The following is a 7,190-nucleotide window of genomic DNA, read 5'->3' as shown; positions in this document are numbered from 1 at the left end:
TGACAAAATCTGGGGAATTTCAGTAGTAGAGACAATTTCTTGTCTCCTTGCTTATACAGGACTGAATCCTCTTAACTGGCTAAACCCAATTTGGGTTGGCAAGAGTTGGTAAAAGGGCTTTCCATGCTGCGTGGGAGAGGAGGCAGACTGGAATGGCTGGGCAGCCCACCACAGTTTTAGAGTTGTATCAATCCCCTTTCAAGGGGAACTTGTTTACCTTGCTTCTCCTCTTTTTGCAGGACAGTAGCACTACATTGAAAGCATTTAGGATTTTCTCTGAGCTTTAGCTCAGGTTGAAAGAGTTTACTTTTATTTGAGACATTGCCTCTCAACAAACTCCACTCAACAGGGCCTTTGATCAGGCCTTTGCAATTGTGTCCTGCAGAACCACAAATGGCCAGTGAAGAAGGACAAGGGAGGAAGGGAATTCTGTAAGGAATAAAGTACCATTTTCTGCTTATACAGGGTGCTGGGGTGAATTGTTTTTCAGACTTGTCATTTGTAGATCACCTTGGCCAGTGCGACTAAGCTCTAGCTTAGTCTACTTCATCAGTGCTGCTGTTTCCAAACACCTCTCTGCACCCACTCCCTCCAATTTGAAGGCTCCAAGCACCTCAGATACATGAAGGCAGCTTCCATGCTCCACGGCACTAATGACTTGTGTGCATGCCTCCCTCCCCTGTGACTAACGCTGTGCTCACCCTTCTCCGCGGCAGCGCTCTTCGCTGCTCCACGCTGCTCGCTTTCCTTTCCTCTTAAACTGAGTAACGGATGAACAGAATCAGCTGAACTCAGATCAACCTTCTCAAATTTCAGCTTGAAGCTTCCTCTTCCTATTTCAGACTTAAACCTGGTGTGCCCTAATTATTTTTTTTTTTAATTTCAGTTCATCTAGGAGAAGAAATAGCATCTCCCAGCAAACCATGTCTTGTTAAGATTAAAAAAACCCCACCACAACCCTTTAGGACATGTTGAAGGGTGTCTCGCCTATTTAAGGGAGCGATTTGCCAAACTCTCTCTTGATACAGCCTTGTAATGAAGATGTAACTTATCCTGGTGAACACTTAAATCCGTGTAGTGCTCCCTGGCGTTCTCTTAGTAAAACAAGAATAAATTTGTAATAAAATGTGTCAGTGTATCTATGGCTACTAAAGAGTCTTCCCCAGCCCAGAAAATAATTGCTTTGAAAAATAATTTCATAAACATTCACAATTAATAAAGATCTGGCAACAAAACATGTAAGTAGAGGCTGAATTTTTATATAGTCTCTTCCTGATTATTACATGACTACTTCAGTGTGACACCAAATAAAAATCAAGTGCGGCTCCTTTCCCTGTTCATCCTTTGTCAGAAGTGAAGAAAGCCCTTGCATGAATCTTGTGTGTAATTGCTTATTTTTCAATTAGAAATTCTAATTTTGTTCATTCTTCAAGGTAGCAGAAAAATTAATGACATCTGTATACTGCAAGCTAAGGATGATTAAAAATAACTGAACTGCTTGAAATACATTTTCATCAGTTATTAACATTTTAATGACTACTAGTACTACAAAGACACCTGTTTCAGCTTCACCCACCCATCAGTTACCGCTGAGAGACCTTATGGTGAACTCTGCTTCCATGTCCCAACATGTCCTCCAGCAAAACCAGGCAGCAGATTTAGTGCTCCTGCTTCTGTCTGTGCTGCGTCAGTGGTTGGTTTCGGGGAGTTGTTGAATTGTAGCTGCTAAACTGGAAGCTGTAAACTGAGACTGATGGACAGCTTGGATTACATTGGAACAGTTTAATCTATTAGAAAGCCAAATGGTCTATCAGAGCAAGACCGTGAGGTGTCCCGATCTGACACAGGCAGGCTGAACGCACCAGAGCTTTTTTAAGGTGTCTGGCTTTGATTCTCAGTATTAGTTTCTATAGTCCAACCCTGAAACCGAGTTTATGTCATGTACCTGGAAAATCCATGCAGCCTTGCCTCTGTATATGGCAGAGATCCCTTTGACAGGGTGGGATGTGGTTTCCCGGCAGTTGCAGGGGGTTTTTGTTTCCCTTTTGTAGGCATGGCTATACAGAGGTTCAGTAATTAGTGAATATTTATGGTCCCCAGAACATATGTCGATATAGCAGTATAAGCAAGGGTTCTCCTGGATTTGAGGAAATTAAGAAATAATTTTCAAATGTGATTTGCTGCCCTAATCCTGTAACAACTGGACAGTTAACACAGTAATTAAAATGTTGTTCAGCATAAAAGAGAAAATAGCTGGAACGTGCCATGGGTGGTTTGGAACGATACTTGGTTCAGATTCCCCTCCCTGGGAATAATGCTGACAGAAGAAGGTCATGTTTAATAAAACAGGACACTGGCAAGACCAGAGTATGTCTCAGGTGGACAAAAATCCTACAGAAAGAGGCACAGAATACAATTTTTGTCTGTGCTCCATAAACAGTTGCATTGCTAATGGCATGCAGCTGTTTTGGCAGTCCAACCAGCTTCCTAAGTGAAAGCGTGTTTGCCTTTGTTTCCTCCTTCAGATAGACTGGTACCGTGGCAGTGGTTGCAAATAAATCTTATGTACTCAGGAGAGTATGAGTGTGAGGCAAGTTCAGAATTTATATCCTTTTAACCCAAAGACAGGGGATTTTTACTCAATAAATAATGATGATATAAATTTTTTAATGCAGTGGAATCTCCTCCTGGTAAAGCTATTAAAAGTTATCTAATTCCAAGCATGGAAACAATGCTGGTTGAGTTGTGTATTGGGATGCTTGCACAACCTGAACACTAGAAAAAGGAGCTGACAGACCAAGACCCAGAGAAGTGGGGTTATCTGTGAGTGCATCTTAATGCGTGGTGAGTATGCACCTCATGCAGGATAAATCCATCGCTCAGGCACAGAGGTTTCTCCTTTCCTGTTATACATTGGAGGTGACTGATCCTGCGATGGCAGAAAGTCCCCTTGTTGTTTAGGCTGGGGCTCTATGCACACTCAGCTCAATGCGCACTGAGTCTTGGAAGCAAGGGTTATCCCTGCCCTGATGGGGTTTTCTGACCTTGCTGGTCTTTCGTGAGGCCACAAACGGCAACATCAGGAGGACATTTCTCTTCCATTCCCAGTCCTGACCTTCTGCTCATTATCTCAGACTGAAAACTTTAACAATGGTGCTTCAGTCTTCTCACACTTGCCTCAACAAATTCATAGAATCATCATAGAATCATAGAATACCAGGTTGGAAGGGACCTCAAGGATCACCTAGTCCAACCTTTCTGGGCAAGAGCACAGTCTAAACAATATGGCCCAGCACCCTGTCTTGAACGTGTTCAGTGTGGCAGTCAACCACTCCCCCGGGGAGATGATTCCAATGGTTGACTGTTCTCATAGTGAAAAATTTTCCTCTCATGTCCAGTCGGAATCTTCTCAGGATTAACTTGTACCCATTACCCCTCGTTTTTTCCATGTGACTCCTTGTAAAAACGGAGTCTTCATCTTCTTTGTAGCCACCCTTTAAATACTGGTACATGGTGATGAGATCACCTCTGAGCCTTCTTTTCTCAAGGCTGAACAAACCCAGTTCTCTCAGCCTATCCTCATACGCCAGGCTTCCCAGTCCTTTGATCATCTTGGTGGCCCTTCTCTGGACCCCCTCCAGCCTACTAAGTTGGTTATTTGCTTGTCACAAAATGAGAAATTGCTGGCCATCTCTTGCCAGAAGGCACTGGGGAGCTTTGCCAGGATGCCAAGAAAGTAAGAGCCCTCTGGTAGCATGCAGGGTGAGACCTGCCATCCTGTCAGTGATCTCACATGAACATCTTGGGAACCAGGCAAAGACTTCAGTAGAAAGAAGGCAGGTAGTCTCTTGGGAAGAGGGTCCTCAAAGACAGCCCTGTTGTAGAGAAGGCCTTTCCCCTAGGTTTGTTAAAGATTGCTTCTGTTAGCCCAAAGAAGGTAGTTAATGCTGTTGCTCAGCAAAGCTGACTGTCCTGTTTGTGCTGGAAATAAAGTCAAGACTTTTGTAGAGCAGCTGTTGTACTCATTGCTCTATATGATGGAAGATAAGGCTGGCCCACACTACTTCTTTGGACTCTTTTCAGAAAGGGATGGTCCTGACCAAATACAGATGCAGCCTCTGTGTTGGGTACCCCAGCAGATGCTTTGGCTTCAGACTTTTGGAAAAGCAAACTGAGGTACAATTGGTTCAGCCAACTTTATGTCTACTAGTCATCCGTCCCCTTGGAACTAAAAGATGCTCCTGATTGTAAGGTTTAGTGAGTGAACTCTTCTTTCCAACCCAGGTTTGTGTGTTGCAAGGTGGTGAAAATAGTTTTAGCAATGGTGGCACCAGCAACTACAATGTGAACCCCTAAGCACTGGAAAAAACTACTCTGGCTGATGCTGTGGTAGTGTCTGTCCCAGTACTTGGGAAAGTGCTTAGTTCGAAAACACTGCTTCTCGGGGTAAGAAACCTATTAGCCACTAGTGAGTAAGGCAGCATCCCTAAATGCGGGACCTTCAATCCCTTCTGCCTGTGGAGGAAAAAGATCGGCATGTCCTGCTTCTCAAAGCAGTCGTGACCACTGAGCTGTAGGGCAGCAGTGACTAACCTCTGCCCTTGAAACAGCCCAAGTGTGGCTTCTGTCCTGGGACTATGCTGGCTTAGATGCGGAGAGCTAGGTTCAAGTGAGGCACCATGGCTGGGACTCCTTGGGGGACACGGCGTTCCCTCATTCAGTGCCCGTTTGAGAGGGGCTGGCTTCACATGCATCTATGGGATCATCAGCTAGTTCCTTTCCCGCTAGGCACACTGATTTCGGTGAATCCTTTCTGGAGAAACACAACTGACCGGAGAGGTGTCTGTGCTGGGACTGAAGGCACTACCCAGCCTGGCTGGTAGTGAAAACTTGAATGAAACAAGGATGAGAGCTGTAGTGCACTTATCTGAAGTTGGCTTGGGCTCTTCAATATCTGTCACTGATGAAAATGTGGACTTGAAAATAGTGCCTACTGCCTTGTTACTAGCTTGGGATGAATTCATGTGTTGGTGGAGATGAAGGGCAGCAAACATTTTATTTCTTCCTTCTTCCTCCCTCACCTCAACCTTCACTGAAGAGGAGGAAGGGCAGCATAATAGAGAAACACAGGTGTTGAGGAAAACATGAACTTGACACAGCCCCCAATTTCAGAGTGCCTCAGAGCATTGCTTGAAAAAATGCCAAGCTAAATAACCAGAGAACAGAGCTGAGCTAAATGTAAATGTTTTGACCTGCGAGTGTTATTTTGCTGACACATTCACAAGGCTTGTTTAGAGATGGGAATGTGATGCTCTAAGAAGTGTTTGAAAAAGAACATGAAACAGCCATGAAATTCTGCAATGTGCCTGCAGACACCTAGGGGTGATGCCAAGGTGCAAAATGTTACCTTCTTTTTTCCTTTGGTTTCAATGAGCCCGAGGTCAGGCCCCAAAGGCATGTGGTCCTGTTGTCGTCTGAGCCTGCAGGGGATCCTTTTGATGAACATAAGCAGTAAATACATGTCTTCTCCCTCCCCGCTTCCCACTGGGAAAAAAATATATTTGGCATGACAGAATTTAATCAAATTGCTGCTTTGTTTCAGATCTCCCCTGCTTCCTTTGTAAGAACTGAGGTGTTTTTTCCAAGTCTAGGTTGCTGTTGAAAACAAACCTCAAAACTGTTTTTTAATAAAAACCATCTTGTCTGTGAAAATAATCTCTTCTGTATTGCAGAGGTATAATTACCGCTGACACTGTCAGAATGGCATAATTTAAGCCCTTTATCTCATGGAAGAAAAGGAATGATTACAAGCATTCCCATTATTTAGGAAGTGCTGACTTCTTAAAACAAAATTCAGTTCTTTAGTGGCGAGTGACTTCTCTTACCCCAGGGGGGACTGCAAATTGTGCACACGCTCGTTTGTGGGAGCCCCTGGAGACGTGGGTGCGGGGGCTTTGTTTCAGCTTTTGTTGCAGGCAAGCGCAGGGATCTGAATGTATACACGGTGTTTGCAGAAAACAGGTTCTGTGTGCATCATCTAAAGCGGCGTCTCTGCTGGTGCTCTGACCTTACGAACCGTGCTCTCCTGGAGCAGTGGCAGTAGGCATCCTAGGGCCATAGCCGCTGGTAAGACGTGTTTGGGCTGAGAGATGGAAGATTTGTTTCTGCAACATGTTCCATCTTCCCTTCAAACCTATTTTTGGGTATTTTATTTTATTGTTGCTGTCAAGAAACTCTGATCTGTTCCAAGGGCCTGGTGAGCATCTTATGTGTCCCGCCTGCCTACTGCTGGTCGTTGGCCTCTGTGTCTCTGCAGGGGGCTGGATCCAAAACATCTTTATTCTGCCTTGTGGCTACACCTCCTGGAAAGCTGTCTTATATTTATTTCAATTACTCCGTATGTCTCTCTTAGCCTCCTCACTCTGAGTAAGGTACTTAACAGAGCAAATGTGTCAAGACTGTTTTTACGCTGCACTTTGCTTCTACAACCTACCATTGCCGAGTTATCACTGACACTATGCACCTATCCTTACTATGCAAGTCACTTTCTGAAACCTCTGGTAAATAAAATTACTTGGCTGGTTTCGCCAAGAAACACCAGCTTGACATTAATATTTAAATTGTTATTTTATCTGCTATGCAGCATAACACTCTTGTAAACCTGACTCTGATGGGTTGCTGCTGAAGAATAACATCTTGTATTGCGTCAAGCTGCATAGAGATGTGCTTTCTATTGGTATGTAGAAAGGGGTTGATAACACACCAATGTTTTGGCTACTGCTGAGCCGTGCCCGAACAGCATCAAGGCTGTGCCTCCAATATTTCCCCCCCCCACCAGCGGGCTGGAAGGGGGCAAGATCTTGGGAGGGGACATAGCCAAGACACCTGACCCAAACCAACCCAAGGGATATTCCATACCATATGATGTCATCTAAGATATAAAAACTAAGGGAAAAGGAAGACGAACGGGAACATTTGTCTTTTGTGATGTTTTGTCTTCTGGAGGAACAACTATGTATACTGAAGCCCTACTTCCCAGGAAGTGGCTGGACATCACCTGCTAATGGGAAGTAGAGAATAAAATCTTGTTTTTTCCTTTTGCTACCGCGCGCGGCCTTTGCTTTTGCTTTTTCTTTATTAAACTGCCTTTATCTTGACCCATGAGTTCGGGGTTTTTTTTCCTTCCATCT

Source organism: Egretta garzetta, unplaced genomic scaffold (genome assembly GCF_000687185.1).
Source record: "Egretta garzetta isolate BGI_Z169 unplaced genomic scaffold, ASM68718v1 scaffold430, whole genome shotgun sequence".
Lineage (NCBI taxonomy): Eukaryota > Metazoa > Chordata > Aves > Pelecaniformes > Ardeidae > Egretta > Egretta garzetta.
The sequence above is the reverse complement of the archived record's forward strand: the minus strand, read 5'-3'. Positions refer to the sequence as shown.